This window comes from Falco naumanni, chromosome 8 (genome assembly GCF_017639655.2).
Source record: "Falco naumanni isolate bFalNau1 chromosome 8, bFalNau1.pat, whole genome shotgun sequence".
NCBI classification, from domain to species: domain Eukaryota; kingdom Metazoa; phylum Chordata; class Aves; order Falconiformes; family Falconidae; genus Falco; species Falco naumanni.
This window is the reverse complement of record NC_054061.1, coordinates 29,499,719-29,517,670: the sequence shown is the minus strand read 5'-3', so window position 1 is coordinate 29,517,670 and position 17,952 is coordinate 29,499,719. Positions and strand designations below refer to the sequence as shown.

The following is a 17,952-nucleotide window of genomic DNA, read 5'->3' as shown; positions in this document are numbered from 1 at the left end:
TTCAAGGTCTAATTTTTGCAATAGCTGTTTGTCAACACAAGCTGATACCACAATATAAACCCACTATTTATTTTTTACAGGTCACCAAGTATAGCTTTTTAATGCAGCTCAGTAGCAGATGCCTAAAACAAATGAGTATTTCCATCAAGTATTTGGTTCATAAATTTCCTCCTGATGGCCTTAACTGCTCCTTGACTGTTCAGTAAAACTTTATAGGGAATTTAAGGTTCTAAAAAAATTATAGGTCCTTGGCAGATTAATTCATCGACCATTTCTCCACCAGTAGAATAATTAAGAATTGAGAAACTACCCAAGTCATTAGAACACAGCATTTTTGAAAAAATGTTGCAAGAAAAAGCATCAGACAGAACAAAGGACATGACAATGCTCACACAATAGTTTTTCCACAGGCCGGTGTAGCAGGCTTGAGAAAGATAGAGACCGTAACACTTGCCTAGGGGAAAATTTTTCTCTGCCTTACTCAAGTCCCTGCCCACAGCAGCGTTCCGTAGTAGCAGAACTACCCGAGCACACGCTGTGACAACCCAGCAGCCAGGGCGAACAGCACTAGCGAGACCTTGTGGCACAAACATGGGTCGAGAAAAAACAGGAATCACCTGGAAGCTCGTCCCTTTACGAAGAGCGAGTCCCACTGAGGGCAACCCCCACACTACTCCCTGCACAGCCCCTCAGCGCGTTACCTCCCCGCTGCTTGGCGGGGCCAGGCCGCGCTCCCGGCCCAGCCTCCACGCGTAAGGCGGGCCGCCCCTCACAACCGTCCCGCGGCGCCGTGCGCAGCCGCAGGGAACGGGCCGGGAACGAGACCGCTCGTGGGCCTGGGCAGCCGGACCAGACCCCGCCGCGCCGCTCGCGGCTCCAGCCTCCGCCACCCCGCACCTTCGCGGGCTCTCGGGCTCAAACCGCCGCCGCCCGGAAGTGACGCGGCACCTACCACGGGAGGCGGGCGGGGAGCGCAGGCACGCACTCACCCTCGTGCTTCCCGCCGCGCGCGCGCGGCGCCGCCGGGCCCGGGCCCCGTTTTTTTCTTTACGTTCCCTACCAGCGCCCCCCCTCCCCCGCCTCAGGAGCGGGATCGGCGGCGCGTTCCCGTCCGGCGGGGCCTCGCACCGGCATGGTGCGCGGGGTCGAGAGCGACGGCTGAGGGAGCCGGAGGGGGAAGGGAAGCGGCGCGGTTACCTCACGGCAGGGGCCGCTCCGAGAGGGCCGGGCTGGCCGGGAGGAGAGGGTGGCGGGCGCAGAGAAAGCGCTGAGGGCCGGGCTGAGCGAGGGGCCCGCAGGACGGGCCACCCCAGGCAGCGCTGCCGGCTGCGGAGGCTGGCTGAGGGCTGGAGCCGGGGCGAGGGGCCCGGATGACGAAAGGGTGCGCGGCAGCGCTGGGACTACAGCTCCCGCCCTGCCCTGCGCCGGCCCTGCCGGGGCCGAGCGGTCTGCGTATGCCTGCCGGGAGAGATAGCGGGGGGCACCCGGCGGGGTTGGGGTGCTGCTGCTCGGGTCAGGCCGCACCCTAGGCGGCGGCAGGCCTGCTCGGGGGGATTACGGCCAAGGGAGGATCGCCGCCGCCGCGGGGAGGGGAGCCAAGGCCGAGGGGACGGCCGGGCTGTCATTAGCCGCGGGAGCAGTCCGTCTGCGCGCTGCCGCGCTGCCAGTGGTCCTCGGCTGCCCACAGGGGGCGGGCGTTGCGGTGCCGGTCTGTGCGTCAAGGTGGGGGTCTTATTGGTGGTCGTGGCCATCTGTCAACGCGGCAGTGCCCTCCGATTCGCCCCTGGCTTTTGGGCGGGCTTGAGCTCGCGTAAGCACTGAGAAGCACCACTCATCGACAGCAGCGGGGGAGGGTGCCGCGCCGCTAATTGGCCCGCGCGGCCGTAAATCATTAGCGTTCAGCGCGGCTATTGGCGGCGGGACGTGGCGGGGCGGGCCTTTCTCCCCGCCGGGGCAGCAGGAGGTACCCGGGCGGCTGTCGGGGCTGGCGATGGGGTTAAGCGCCCCTCGTGCGTGAGCCCGTCGCCGCCGCGCCGGCCCCAGCCCGCCGGCCGCGCTGCCGCGGTAAGGAGCCCGCCGCCCCGCCGGGGAAGGCGTTCCTGCGGGCGGGGGGCGGGGGCGGCGGGGCCGCGCGCTCCTCTGAGGAGAGCGGGGGGAGGGGGGGCGGTCGGCCGCGCCCGCAGTGCGGAGAGCGGGGGGCAGCCGCTGAGGGAGGGCGGCCGCGCCGCCGGAGCGGGCGGGCCCGCGGGGGGAGGGGCGCGCGCAGCGGCCGTTGGGGCCGGCGCGGCGGCGGGGCCGGCTGCACCTGCACGGCGGGGCCGGGGGTAGGGGGTCCCGGTCCGGGCGGGGAGGGCTGGCCCCGGTTCCCTTCCCTAATATAGGCAGGGCCGGCCGGCGGCGGCGCGGGGCGCGCACGCCGTGGGGCCGCCGGTCGGCCCTGGGGCTGCGCCCTCGGCCTGCGGCAGCGCTGCGCCGCCCTGGCCCGGGGTCTGGCCCGGCCGCCGTTACTTGCGGGAGGATGCCGGCCCCTGGGCGAGCGCTCCCTCAGGGCGCTGGGGGCAGGCAGCCGGCGGGCGGCTCTCGGAGCCCCTCGGGCGGCGGGCTCGGCGGGGCGAGCGTTACTGGGGTGGGTGTTTCAGGTTTAGTCCCTCGGGCTTTGCTACTGGTTGTTTGCAAGCGTGCTGCCCTCGTGTCCCGGGTGCCTGTTCAGCCCTCTCCTGGCGTTGGCCGGTCCGAAAGTCTTGCATCGTGCTGCCTGTGATAGTGTTGGAAGGGGGATGTTAATCTATTACGTTTTGTTGTTTTTTGGTTGTTTTTTTTTTCTATCGCATGTTGGGACAATTCTGCATGTGGATATATCTAGCATGCTTTAATCCAAAGTGTAAGTAGAATCAAGAGCAAACTGTGTCACAGCCTGGTTTCTACAGCCTCTCTTAATAACGTTTTTAAATTAGTTTTCAGCACTGAGGAAGCGTTTCACTTCATGAGCGAGATAGAAAAAGAAGTGAGGCATAGCGATTTCTTACATTGAGTCTAAGAAGAATTCAAATTACTCGTGCTAAGAGATGTGTACTACTTCTGTTTTTCATAATTAAGCCTGTACTACAAGATACACTTCAGTGGATTTGTGTGATCTCTGTAGGAAACTGGATTAGGAAGGTGATGGAAAAAAACCAAAATGAGTGATGGATACTTTGTTCAGGGTGGGCTGTTAGATAGTATAATCTACAAAAGTGTGTGGTGTTTTGGAGTGGGTTTTGAATTGTTTTAATTTTGTAATACTGATGCCATATTTTTATTAGCTTGAAATTAGAGAGGTCATGTGTGCCTAATGTAGAATAGGGAATATGCTGGGGCTTTTTTTCTTTTTACAGTGCCCGACACTAGCCTAACAGGCATTTAGGCATTAACTTGAAATTTTCAGCGGGGTTACTTTCTCGTGCTTTGTCTCCTAGAAGGAGTATTGTACTTGAGACTCGCTTTTTAGTTGAGTATAAGCAGAAGACATGATCACAGCAATCTTACAGTGCAATATTTCTTGTGAATGTTAGATCAGGAATATATATTGTTGAAATGAAAGCAACAAAAATGAAGTTCTGAAACTATTTTTCAGAATGTTTTATTCAAATAATTTGCTGTTCAGGAGAAAGAACTGGCAATGGAAACATGCTTTCTTCCACAGTCTTCCGTTTGATTTGTACAGACGATAACATTGGCAGGCAGTTAATGTTATGCATTTGTTTTACAGCAAATACTGTGATGTCGAGGGTTTGAGTATTTTGTAGCAAATCTATAATTTATAGCTTGTATTCCTGAATTAAAAAAAAAAAAGCCCCAACGATAAAGATAACATAAAGACATTTTGCGTCTTTTAGATCTTGGAAGGTGGAAAATGTAGTACTTGTAACTGCATTGCTCACTATTGTAAAATAAAAAGTGACCTAGCAAAAGTGTAGAGAGCCATCAAGATCCACTACTACTTTTCTCAGGAATAAAAATGGGTTTGACTAAATACCAGCAATTTTAAGGGGTGTGCAGTGTACTGGTTTAGGTTTGTTAGCAATTTTCCAGAAACCATTTGTTAACGATTTCGGAGGGGTGCATTACTCTAATCTGTTGCAGTGGTCCTCTGATTATATTTTATTTGTGTGTGTGTGTACGGAGGAATAAAGAAGGAAAACTTGAGGAGAGAGATACTGCAGCTTTCCTCTTTCTTGTCTTAAGCATAACTTTGTCCATACTTTTTTTTCTTCTTTGAACTTTTATTTTGGTTTTCATTTCTTATCAATGGATATCAAATACATATCAATAAATTTGCCTTACATCATAGTTTTACCTCATGCTACTTGCTTAAAGTTTGCCTGAAACTGCTTCAAGGTAGCCGGATGTTCTAGTTGAAGTGCTTTAGGTATACCTCTGGGTATAAAACACAAATACCATGGTTTTGTGTTTTATTCAGTTGGAGGGTGGTGCTGTCAGTTTGCTCCAGTAGCCTAGGTTCAAGTTTGTATATCTTTGGATCACTATTTTCATACACTTACTTCCCGCCCCCCCCCCCCCCCCCCGGACTTAATTTGGCTAAGAAATGTAGCGGCACATCTTTTAAAATAGGATCATAGTTGTAAATTTTCAAGGTACTTGTATTATAGGCTTTTAAAAGTAATGGATACAGTTGCATTTTTTTTGACTCTTCAGGGAAAATGAGACTTTTGACAGCACGTTGATAAAGAGTAGGTTGTCAAATAATGGGAATGGAGTAATACAAACTTCGAATTGGCTGCAATGTAGCATACATACAATTTTTAAAAACCTTTTAATATATATTGACAACAGTGTTCAATTTTGATGAACTAGACAACTCTATGTTGTAACTTTAACCAGCATGAAAACAGCAACAGCTTTGGATGTCCTGAGTAGCAATAGCCAATAAGTTTACTGTTAAAGTCCATAGATTCTGAAATTTTCCCACATACTCTTTAATTCTTCTTATTTCATAGATATGAGGAAAGTTAAGCAATAGCCAGTAAATACAAAATACTGTAATTCGTGGGTGAGACATCTAAGGAGCTTTCACAGAAGTGGCAGAGTATTCTGTAATCCTTGCACCACTAGGCTGGAAGGACTGCAGGAGCTTTGGGGTTTGGGAGCCCGGTTGAGCTTTTAGAGGCAGTTTTCCTATGTACATTCCACCTAGTAATGGCTAGATAGGGATGACCCAGGGGCTTTTGTGAAATGCTGCATTCCAAATTGAGCCTTTTAGTGATGGAAAAATGAGTCGTTCTGCAATGCAAGACCTGAATAATAAGGTCATTCACACGTACTCTCTAGGCAAGAAGAATCTATGTGAATGCTTTAACATGGTGCTTACTCTGGATGATAGCTAGCATCTATGCAAGCCCATTAAAGTAGGGGTTATGTGTTTCTTTGTTGGCTTTTCTTTGAGGTGAGAGACTGATGTGCTGTAAAACAATGTTAAGAGATTTTTGAAAGCATTATTGGAAAGCTCTATTTCTAGGAGATCATAAATCAGCAACAGATTATGTTTAAATTTTGTTGGGAAAATCGTACTTTCAGCCTGCTTATAATCTTATTTTGATTTTTCAGCCTGCTTATAATCTTATTTTGATTTCATAACTTGAAGGAGTGCTTTAGAAAGGAAATAATGTCTGAAACCAGATTTATTGAAATTCAGCAGCCTTAATTATGGAACAGCCTCCACTGCTACTCTTGTACATGTTAGTCTCCTACAGTTTAATGTATGTATTATGAGAATTCTGTCAACTTGTCATTGAATGACATAAGTCTTCTACGATAGTTAGAGTGAAGTTTCTAAGAGTATTATATTTTGCTATTGTATGTTTATATCCAGGCTGCTGAAGCAAATTGTGTATTTGAAGAGCATGGTGGTAGTATGCTTATTCTATTCTTTATCTTGGACCATTAGAAAGGAATGGGGTATTACCTCTCTGCAGCCATTGGTTCCTGCATAAACGTTTATATGCTGCGTTGTTCAACTGTCTCAGTTCATCTGCACTTAAGTTTTTCTGTTCCTTTATTGCTTTCCCAATAACAATTCTTGTTACTCTTTAATCTGTAACTCAAAAATCTGTGTATAAAATGGAATTCTGTCCTTTATTTAACACTCTCAAGTCTCTCATCTGCCACCTCCACAGGTTTATTTGTTATGAAGTTTATACTGCCACTTATGAAAGGTCTTTGTCCAGTCATTTGTATAGAATGGTCTGAAGGCTGAAGCTTGTCAGGACAAACATCTTAAATATCATTAAAGCTATGGCTAAATAGTATGGCATAGATGCTCCTTCATTTTGAAAGCATAGTTTTGGATAACTTGTGTTACCAGGTCAAAAAATACCCTCTAAAAGGCATAAATGTAGAAGGTGTCATTGCTGGATTTGGTTTAGCTGACCATTCTTAGCAAAGATTTGGTGCTAAGTTTTGCATTTTTCTAAAAAAATGTTATGTATGATTGGCTAGCAGTTAACCTACTGGAATTGTTTTGAAGAAGTATGTTCGCAGCGAAGTGAGGTGTAATAGCTTTCTGTTAGTGTCCAACTAAACCATTTAACTCCTTGCAAATATCTGCCTTTGTGAAAGAGGCCATCAGACTGATGTATCCTTAGCTTTTCGTTCATACCTTCTGTTACCTCCTCTGATCTGTTAAATGAGCTGTTACTGTGAGGAGTTTCTGAACATTTTACTTTCAGCTGTAAGGTATAGGTCTTTTATTCTATCAAAATGAAACGTATAGGGAGGCTCACAGAAGCAGTTTAACTGGCAGATGGAGGATATGGTGACTGGAGGTGAGATCACTGACTTCTTTAGTGCAGCTGAATCTAGAGAAGGCTGTTGGTGTGCAGCTGGTGAGTGAAGTTTGAACTAATTCGAGTGCTTCTGCCAACAGCAGATTGAGGAGTGTTCTCACAGTCCTTTTTTGATGTCAGAGCTTTGGGCATAAAAACTTCCTGCTGGCGGTGAGTAGCTGGGCGCGCTTACATCATTGACTGGAATGCTGGATCCACAAGAAGATTTCCATCTGCTTTCATATTCTAAGTGAGCTCAGAAGAATTTTGGTATGTTCATGTGGAGATACAGTAGGAGTTTTGAGAGGCATTGGAAAATTGCTGACCCTTATAACTTAGGCTTTGATGAAATGTTCAGTCTTTGTGACCAAATGATGCGGTAGCAAAATCAGTTTGTGGGGATTTCTTGTCCATGTTATCACAGTGTGATTTGGAGCATTCCAACAGAAGGTACTGTAAAAAGCCCAATTCCTTTTTAAAGCATTGTAAATGGCTCTGTCTTTTGGATGAAGAGCTACATTTCATGTTCAATGTGTTCTTTAGGTGTTTAAAGAGTAAAACTTGCAGCCAGGATTAAATTCTCTTTTTTTCTTCTTTCTTTTATAATCTATTACATAACTTAAAGGAAGAACTGAACCCTTGCCAGTTTCTGTCTTCCCTTAAAAGTAGTCTGATTGGTTAGCATAGCTACATAGAGTGTCAGTACCTTGACTCAAAATAAAACTTGGCTTGTCTTTATGACTTGATGCATCCTTATCCTTCTTACACTTCAGAGGCCAGACTATTCCTGAACAAGAACTCTTGCCTAATGGCTTTCCAAGGGAAAATGACTGATTTTCCTGTGTTTACTGACTGTTGCATATACTTCAGTGGAAGAAACTGTGATAAAACATGTAATTGGAAACTCACGGTATCTGCTGATAGCAGTTCTATTGTTACAATTGGCAATAATGAGTCTCTGATTTTTACTTGCAATGAAGAGTACAAATTATTAGTCCTCTAGTTCAGGTGTGGTGGTTTCTTTTTTTCTTTTAAACACATCAAAGTGATCTTTAACCTATTTTCATTGCAAATAATACCTTAAAAGGATCCTAGACACGTGTTTCACTGCACATTGCATTATTGTCATAGAAAAATAAATTATTGTTTCAAGGGTTTAAAGCTGTGCCGCAAGCCTGTACCAGTACTGCTCTGAGGTGTCATCCTTATGGTATGGATTGAGAGGAGGAAGAGGACATGCAAAGCTATTAAGTGACTTCATGGAGGCTGCCATAGGAATACTAATGCCTTCTGGTTAGACTTGTGGTCTAGTAAATGGGTATGAATCTTTCATACAAACTATTGTGTTGATTTATAAAAACATTATGATTTTCATCCTAATGCATTGTGTGGTAGCGCTACACAGGTCCTGTTTGCCTCTCTGTTTTCAAATAATGGCTTCTGGAGAGGAACACCTATATTTATGTGGACATTCTTGTTACTAGGAGAAGCAACTTAGTCCAGACGGAGCTTAGCTAGTAATGATTTAAATACAGAGGGGCGCTTGTACATTGTAACAAGTAATACCATATTTTGACTAAGATTTCTGAGCTTTGAATGGTACCTTCAGACTAAATTCTTAAAGCAGTAATATGAACAGAATAAATGGTGTTACTGGGTGAGCCCAATTACTGCAGTGTATAACACTCGAACAGTTGGCTGTTCATCATTAGGTGTGATGACATCCTATTAGTTGCTAATCTTGTCTTTACTGACACTGTGAAGTTTAATTTGAAAAGAGTGAAGGGCAGTAGTCCTTATTAAGACTTGCATATCAAAACAATAGTGAAAGCTGTCCCAGCTCTGAATGCAGTCAGCTTTTTATGTGGCCTTTTCTGTTGAAATATTGGGACAATGTTAGAAACTGGAATTGTGTGTCAATCTTGCTTGGTTCATAGCAGTGTGAAGGCTTAAAATTACAATGTTTCATAAAGAGCAAGAAATGTAAATGTGTAGGTATTCTCTCAGTGTCTCTCTTTCTTGTCCTGTCTTCCAGTATGCAATGGAATATAGACTAATTTTAAGCAGGAAACGGTTTAGCCCATTTTTAATGTTGAATAATTGGGGGTGGGAGACCTTGAAAAGATTTTTCAGCTCTGATCAGACTGTGTGAATTCAGGCATGTTTTAGATCAATGGTGACAACTCTAAAGCCGGTTGCTTGACTGAGATCAGAGTGAACTTGATGGGGTTCTTACCTGTCCGGCTAAGTATCTTGTCTCCCCATGCTGCTCCAGAAAGGCAGCAGTCTCCTGTAGATCTCTGTCATACCTGCCTGCGCTAGATGTCTGTATCTGGGCAGCTGACTAGTTATAAGACATTCAGCTTTAATACCACTCATAACTTATTAACCTTGGGACTCTTATGTTTGCAGTATCAGTAGTTGTTTTCTGCATCCATGTTTTATTCATGTTTTCATATTCTGCAGTTACATCATTACAATGGCAGTGATTCTAAAACTTTTAAACCATGTTTAAATTCATAATGCTATATTTAGGTTAAATGTAGGCATGACTGCTATGAGGAAGATGGATTCTGTCACACGTTTGATGTTGTAAGATAAACTACAGAAAATGTTGGAGGACATAACATTGATTTTAAACTATTCTTTGAATTTTTTAGAGACAAAGTAAGTAGCCTTTCTCTGGTTTCTTTTAATTTTAAGGAAAAATTCTTGCTGATCCTAAGACTGCTTCTTACCAGGCTAATTGAAAGTGAAGTTGGATGAACAGAAAATTTTCAGTTGGTTCCTGCTGAATCTAGGCCATCCAGGTACTCTGGTATTAAGTAGCAGTAATTACCAGTAAAATAATGGAATGTTTTAGACAAGTATGCAACTTTAATGCACGGATGTGCCTGAAGACTGAAAGGAGAGAGTTTGTGGGTCATTTAGTCCAGTCCCTTCTTATTACAGGAAATAATCTTTTCATAGCTGTGTCAAACTTTAGATCTTGATGTTAATTCCGTTACTAGTTGTCTTCTTTCCTGCTGACTAGTGTTGTGAAACCTGGTGTTCTGTGATGTCTCCCGGCCTGCAGCCTGGCTGACTCTGGCAATCTTACAGACAGATGGTTTAGTGTCAACATTTTTTGCTAGGTTAAGTAGCTCTTCGGTCCACCTGTTGCGTATTACAGCCACATGTGCCATCTACTAGAGACCTGTCCTGTTCAGTGTGTGTTTTGACTAAACTAGATGGTCTTTTTCAGCCTCTTCTGCTACCTTGTTTTTAGAATGAAATTATGTTTTCCATACAAGTTTCTATCAGTGCAAATACCATCTTCTATAGAAGATCCCACCAGGGCTTTATCAGAATGGCATTTATGCTTATGTAGCTTTTCTGAGAATAACTTGAATGGTAGGTATATCTTAGTGCATTTACTTTTTTCAGGGCTACATTGCACGGTGAGTTTAGTCACAGAATCAATACTCATCTTAGGATTGGTTAACTATTTGTTTTTGATCATGCTGTTTGACTACTTGGTTTAAGAATTTCTGTCATTGGTTACAGTCAGTACTGTTACCAATATCCTTAAGATCATCTTTTTGCCTGTGCTGGTGGTATTTCCCACTGTTTTGTGATCCAGAACTCTTAGCATTAACATTTCATGTAGAAGGACTGAAATTAAACAAACCTCCATTGCTAACTCCCGTGCCCTTTTTCCCCTCGCTGCTTTACCCATTTGTCTCCTCTCTTAATCTACTCCTTGTTATAATACCTTTTTTAATAGGCTTTCTAATTATTAAAATAACTTCTGTTAATCTCCATTGTCTCTATGTTTATTATATGTAATACTACATACAATTCAAATAGATTAGGCCTACTCCATTTATTTTTCCTAAAGAAATACTGTTTTATTAAGTAGAGCTGTTTGGCACAATCTGTTATGTGTATTTTTCTGTCAACTCATTTTCCATTGACTTTGGTGCCTTTGATACATTCTGTTATTTAAAATTTGTTCAAAAGCCAGGCATACCATTATTTTTTCCTTATGTTTAGTTCTGTGTTTGTCATTTGAACATCCAATGATACCATAATGTATTTTGTACTGTTGCAAGAAAAAATTCTGCTTTGGGGCTTCTGATCTGATGAGATAGTTCTTCTAATTTTCTGTAGTTAGTGGGTATGCTGTCTTCAGCATTTACATTGTGGATGTTGTTTTTCCTTTGAATGTACTCTTTCAATTTCAGATGTGCTGTAGTGGCTTACTTGTGTTCTTGGTCTTTTTCTATTTATATGGATAACCAACTTCTTGTTAGCAAGTTCTGACTCAGACTGGTAACTTGTGTTTCTGACTTCCGAGGCTTACCTTTTGGTTGATCAGTTTGTTTTGGGGTGGGAAGTGGGGTTGGTGAGTTACTTGTTTGTTTTGTTCTTCCTCTGCATTTAATCATCCAGATAAATTTCTGGTTATTCTTTTTAAAGGGCTCTCCTCCATTCCCAGCCTCTTTTTTTCTCTGCCTTAGGGAATATGTAGTGAGGTTAAGTTTTATAGGTATTTTAGAGAAAATTCCTGAATTAATCTACACGCATAACATTGTTAAACACTATATAAAATGCATCAGTATCTTTTAATATACGTTATTGTAACTGTATATTGTATATCTGCATAAGGAAATGATACATCAAGGACAGCCTGCCTTATCCTCAATCCCTGGATTGTTGTAGCCTGAAGCTATATTAAAGTCCCTGTCCTGGTTTGGCTGTAAAGTAAAGCCTTTTGCTCAGAGAAATGTAGGATTCTAATAATTATTAAGAGCTATTTTATTAATAATCTTTTAATTGAATATTCTGACTATGAATAAGTGTTGTAAGGATTGATTTATTAAGTGATAGAGCAGTGTTAAAGTTTGCTGTCTCTTTTCCTTATCCCATGTTTGGTATCACAGAGAATGACTAGTGCTAACCACCTCTTCTTGTCATACTTCCTGAGTATGTTAGGCAAGTGTAATGTAGATTGTAAGTAAACACTCTTAAAATGTGGACAAACGTGATTTCCAGCAAGATTTTCTTCCCTGTTCTTTTAAGGTTTCAAAACCTTTCTGCCCCCAGACTTGGGTGTATAAGCCTGTGTTCAGCTAGGGAAAGGTGCAATTTGTATTTGCATTTTGTGGGTAGGTTTGGGGTTTTTTTTCTGAGCAAATTTGCAATGGCTTGGTCATGCAATCTTTGAGGTATTTTTGAAAATGACAGTGATGCTTATTTTTCATTTCCCCTCATGCCCTTATACTTGCCTCTAAACTAGTTTTCCAGAAAACTTTTCAAATGCATTCACTGAGTTCTAGTGCACTATATGAGTGTTTTATCTAAACTTTTAAGTTTATATTTATATATATGAAGAAATCCTTCAGAATATAAACTTACTGGTGGCAGTATTTTTCCTATGTTTGTACTTGTTTTAACTAAAAAAATCCATCATGCTATAAAATAAATCTTCACTAAATTTCCTTTTTCTTCTTCCACTTTAAGGAGAGATATAGTATTTGATCCTGGTAAGCTTCTTGAATGGGTAGCCTCTTGTTCTGGTGATTATACCATGGAAGAGGAGGATATGCCATCACAAAAAAATTGGTACTTGGTGTAAATGTTAGCATTGCTTCCTTGACTGAACTCTCTACTTAAGAAGATGAAACGTCTTTGCAAGGTATGTGTACCAAGGTGGTAGAAGGTGATGTTGCATGTTTTTTTCAGTTGGAGAAAGGAAGAATCACCTCTGTCTCCCTCCTGCTTAGGTCCAGACAATTAAGCTGCTGTTCTGATGATGATGTGCTTTCAGAAGTGTTCATTAGGAAGCAGAAAGATGCTGATTTTACTCAACTTTCCTTTGTTACCAGGATTTTCAGTTCAGAGATATAAAATCATGCTTGAACAGCTTTTTGATGAGGCCATCATATTAGTGAGACAATTGTCTTCTGACCTCCCTCTGACCAGAAAGTTGAACAAAGGAATTTACAAGATTCAACTGCAATGCAGGGAGCTGCTCAGCACTGGATCTTAAACCTATTTAGACTGAAGCTGCTGCAGAGGATGGTAGCTCATTTATAAACAATGCAGGAAGACTAGCTGTAAAAATGAGATACTTTAATCTTCTGTGAGTTAGATTGTCTCCACTGAATATTATTCTTGAATTGTGGATTCCACAGAAAACTGATTTAGCTATAACCTAATTCAAAAAGCTTTGCTGACATGGAAGACTTTGCAGGTAAAACCTGACCAGATGTCAGCTTATTGTTGTGACTTCACTGGATGGATTTCAGTTTAAAAACTAGTTCTAGCTGTCTCTGGGATATTCAGATCTGTACAGCTGTCACACACGATAAGACAGTTTTACATATAACTTGTTCCAGGGCTTGTCCTGAAATGAATGCATGCTACTTGAAAATCAGCTAAACTGAAACAATTGTACTTAGCAAATCGTAGAATCATTTAGACTAGAAAGGAACTTTAAGATCGTAGAGTCCAACCGTTAACCTAGCACTCCCAAGTCTACCAGTAAACCATGTTCCTAAGCACTGCATCTACACTTACAAATGTCTCCAGGAATGGTGACTCAACTACTTCCCTGAGCAGCCTGTTCGAGTGCTTGACAACCCTTTTTGGGAAGAAATTTTTCCTAACGTCCAATCTAAACCTCCCAGGGTACAACTTCAGGCCATTTCCTCTTGTCATATTGCTTGTTACTTGGGAGAAGAGACCAACACCCACCTTGCTTACAACCTCATGTCAGGTAGTTGTGGAGAGCAGTAAGGCCCACCCCCCCAAGCCTCCTTCTCTTCAGGCTAACAACCCCAGGTCCCTCAGCTGTTCCTCATAAGGTTGGTGCTCAGACCCTTCATCAGATTAGTTTCTCTTATCTAGACATGCTCCAGCACCTCAATGCCTTTCTTGCAGTGAGTGGCTTCATACAGCATTGAAGACTTACTTATCAAAACAATATTGAATAATGAGATTATCCACCTATGGATAATCTAGTGTGGTTTTGCAATTTTTTTTATGATATCAGCTTTGTAAGACAGCTTTGTAGTTTGTAATTACAGACATTAATATACAGTAATCTTGTGGCATATGAATTTATATATCAATACATAGACTATGTGAACCTCCAGAAATTGGGAACTTTGCTTAAAATAACTACAAATTTTACTATTTTATTGGTGTTTACAAAAAGATCTAAGGTATGTGACTAAGACCCAAAAGGTGGGGCAGGTTTTGGTTTCTTTGTATTTTGCAGTAGCTTCTCAGTGAACTCATAGTGAAGAACAATTCAGTCCTAGAATAAGTTAAAATAGTAATTTACTGTCACAGTCAGCAAAAGAAGAATGTTATAGGTGGCCTTGGAATTTGTTAGTTCTGAAGTTTTAGTAGTTCAATAGTAGACTTGGAGTTAGAAGTTTTAAATTAACAAAAATCTTGCCAAGTCATTGCTTTTTTGAGTGCAATAATAGACTATCTCTAGACTATGTATAAAGCTTCCCCCCACAGCATTTTGTGTGTGGCAAAATTACTGCCATGGATGTGCACGATGGATAAAGTGTGTCCAATTCTCAGTTAATCTGGGCTTTTCTTTGTAATTGCCAATATTTGTTTCTGTCCTTCCGGAATTATTGTTGAATCAGTATAAAGAGAATCATAGACAGAAAATTAGACTTAACGTTGGCTTAGAAAAACTGTTCTTTTACATTGTGTATCAGTATTTTATGCAAAATAACTGCTTATGTCTTTTTACGCTAGAGCCTTGAGCCTTTTTTGTTCAGACTAGTGATCTTGCCTTACATATGTTAAAACAATAGATATGCATGTTAGAACTTTAATAAATATTCTAGACAAGGTATATAGTTTCCATTTGTGGTGATGGACTAAGGCTATTGCTTTTATAAATCTCACTATTCAGGAATACGTATGAATAATTCAGTCAGGAGTCTAAGATCTTCGTATGTTGCCACCTGCTCATTATTCAGAAATTCTTGTTACAGCCTGCTGTTGCCCTAGCAACATTCTGAAAATTAGTGTTGCATCTATGACAAAGCTTTTGTTTATCTAGCAAAGCCCACTGTTCAATCCATATTATTATAGGATGCATCTTAGGTGGTGACTCCAGGCACCAGCCCTAGTTGTTTAAAAAATAATAATTTCTTTTTATGAGGCGTCAATTGAAAATTTTTTCCTCCCCCTTCCCTGCACCATCCACACACACACACCCCCACACACACACCCCAATATTAAACATGAATTGAGTTTTCCTTAAAGTCCCTTTAGGGTCTGATTATGCCATTATATTGTCTGAGTAGAGATGCTTGACTGTACAGATGCACAAGAAAGTAAAAACCACATGTTGACTCCTGGTGTTCTTAAGTCCCTTTCTGTGTCTCCTCCCTCCTTTCTCCCTCCCCATGTTGACTTTTACATGAGAAGTCAGATCTTGTTTAACTTTAAACACCGTGTTAAAAACATCTTTCTTTTGTGCTTCTGAAGTTGACGTTAGCCAAATTTGGGGCAGAGTAGGGGTAGTGTTGACAAAGTCCTTGAAACTGCTAATGCCACAGCTAACAAAAGTCTCTCACAACTTCAGCTCTTGCTGGTTTAGGTTGAACATGCTTATCTCACAAGATACTCAACACCATTTACTTTTAGAATGAAATCGAGGAGTAAAGCTGATAGTCGCGATTACTATTTTTTTTCAAGAGAGAAAAATAAATTGAAAAACAACATTAAGAATACCCAGCTTCCCAAATCATCTCTGTTGTCATGAAGCAAGAGAAGATCTGCAATCCCTTGCCTAGCCCTCTTCTGTATGTGGTTTGGATCTTCCTTCTGTACTGTTTTGGTACTACAACCAAAATAAGTTTATTATTGGTAATACAAACCAAAATAAGTTTGAACCACTTATTTGGTTCAACCTTACAGTTACTCTGATTCCTTTCTGTATGGGTGGAAAGTAACACCTGCCTGCTGTGAGGAAACTTGTCACTCTTACCTTACTTCACCAGTTGGTTTTCAGATTTTGAGTTCTGGAGAGTAATAAAGACTTCTGCTAAATTAGCAAGCAATAATGAAACCACTCTAGAGTGAAAACTTGCCTGTCCAGGCTCTTATGTCTCCCTTGGTTTAAACTAATGCATTGCTTAGTCTTTCACTTTTGAAGTACTTGAGGGTTGCAATTGATGAGAAGTTCCATGATTTCTTAGGGCTTTTCTTTGTGCCCACTTCATGACGTGAAATCGTGTTGGCAGCCATTACTACCAGTTTGCAATGATTTAAGAGTATATGGAACTATATGGAACAGAATGAAAGGACTTCTGACAAATCACAGGCTCTCCAGAAAGCTGGACTAATGTAATTATTTTCAGGAATTGTGTTGGCTTTGGCTCATAGTGATCTTAAGGGTGTTTAATCTAGGGACCTGGTAACTAGGGACATAGTAAATGTTAAGTTGTGAGGAAGGACAAGGAACAACTGAAGTAAATGATTTGTGGCATTAAAACTAAATTGCTCTAGTGATTCTAGCTGAAGCCTCCGCCTTTCCTGTCTTTTCTTGCTTTTAGGCATGTGGCCCTGAAGCCCTGTTCCAGTGTTCATAGTGTTTAGAAATATTTGGGATGATAGCACAATTTGTTGTGTTGTCCGAACACAGAATTTTGCAAACGTGAGAGGAAGTTTAGTGTTTGGGGTTTTGTTATTTTGGAGGTAGGCATTATTGTTTGGGAACTTGGATTTCAGATGTCCATTTGCAGAAAATAACCTTGGTTTAGTATAAACAGTTTCTTATAGTTCTCTGTTATCATTTCTGTGTTCACAAAACTACTGGTCATTGTGACTTTTTGTTGAACTAGACAAAAATTTAGCTTTATTTGTTGCTTGATAGTGTCCTTACAAAAAAAAAGTTGATTTTTACACCCCCTCAGCCTTCCCCTCCCCTGCTGCCTAGTGTGACAGCTCTGTATGAATTACTCGTGGGTTTTGGACAGCATGGCTTCAAAATATGTACATTCTAAAGAATGATTATTTGCATATCGCATACCTTATGGAGACCAGGTTTTGTTAGAAAAAGAAAAATAGGGAGAAAAAGAAAATTGTATGCAGTGAAACAACACAAGTTTGTTCTGACTGTTGGTACTTAAAGCAGATACTATGATTTAAAAAAAAAAAAAATTCTGTTCAGCATGTGGGAGCTTCATGTGCCTGGTCAACTATGTCAGACCACTCACTGGGTCACTTATGGGGGAAGCCCAGGGGAAATTTATCAGAAATGTTATTTTTTGTTTGGATTATTGAGTTTCCATTAAAAAACCCACAAAACACAATTCGTCTCATGTGGTTGAGAGGATATTACAGTTTTTGCTTTCAGGCAGTTAGAATGACCTTAAACTCCAAGCTGCGAGTAGCTTAATTTTCTGCTTAGCTAATGCATCGCATTTGGATGAGACTGTATAAAAGCAGAATGTCTGGAACAGTCTGAATTGAAACTACAGTTCAGGAAAAAGTTAATATCAAGATATGAATGCAAAACTAGACATGGTGTATTCATGAGGTTGGCATGAATTTATCCTATTGAGACTAAATATGGTCTTGAAAGGGTTATAGACCTGGGTTTTTTAGAAGTAACAGTGGATGAAACTGTTCAGTAATAGAAATAGCTTGGGGTAAAAGGACAGAGATACAGTGATAAAACATCTATCTGACAAAACTAAATAACTGATCTTTAGTCTGACTTTATGATATATTCACTCCCTTGTTTAGCATGAAGCATTTCTCAGTTGTTAGCTTAACTGCAGGAGCCATACTTTGCTTAGTTTGTTAGGCAGCAGTGTTTTCCCTAGATCTCAAAAACCAGTGTGTGGTTGAATGTGGTCTGAACGATTCCTATACCAGATTAGAGAGATAGGCTAGAGCTTCTACTGGTAGTCTTACTTTTTCCCTTGTTGTGTAATGCAATTATCTAGCTCACAGAAAATGAAACATATGGCATTTCAAAATGTGTTCTAATGTGCTTTCTAGAAGAAAAGAAAAAGGTTCGGGGTTTGGTTTTCTTTGTTGATGGGTTTTTTTTCTTAACTAAGCATGACTTTAAGGACTGTTCTTAATGAAGTGAATGACT

At 41.7% G+C, this 17,952-nt stretch overlaps 2 protein-coding genes across 21 annotated transcripts in view; one reads left to right on the top strand and one right to left on the bottom strand.

Annotated features, from left to right (window-relative positions):
- Positions 1 to 1,637, bottom strand: part of ZRANB3 (zinc finger RANBP2-type containing 3) — a 51,512-nt gene extending 49,875 nt beyond the window's left edge. For 2 of the 7 annotated variants that reach the window (XM_040603203.1, XM_040603207.1), the window contains exon 1: positions 1,198 to 1,636. The gene's annotated coding sequence lies outside the window, so the exon portion shown is untranslated. Of the gene's footprint in view, positions 1 to 617; positions 920 to 1,197 lie in introns of those variants that run through there. The other 5 variants (XM_040603212.1, XM_040603206.1, XM_040603209.1 and 2 more) reach the window with 5 other exon arrangements.
- Positions 1,638 to 1,938: 301 nt separating this feature from the next.
- The window catches only part of R3HDM1 (R3H domain containing 1), an 87,602-nt gene continuing 71,588 nt past the window's right edge, over positions 1,939 to 17,952 (top strand). For 6 of the 14 annotated variants that reach the window (XM_040604520.1, XM_040604516.1, XM_040604517.1 and 3 more), the window contains exon 1: positions 1,946 to 2,064. The gene's annotated coding sequence lies outside the window, so the exon portion shown is untranslated. Of the gene's footprint in view, positions 2,065 to 17,952 lie in introns of all 14 variants that reach the window. The other 8 variants (XM_040604518.1, XM_040604525.1, XM_040604522.1 and 5 more) reach the window with 4 other exon arrangements.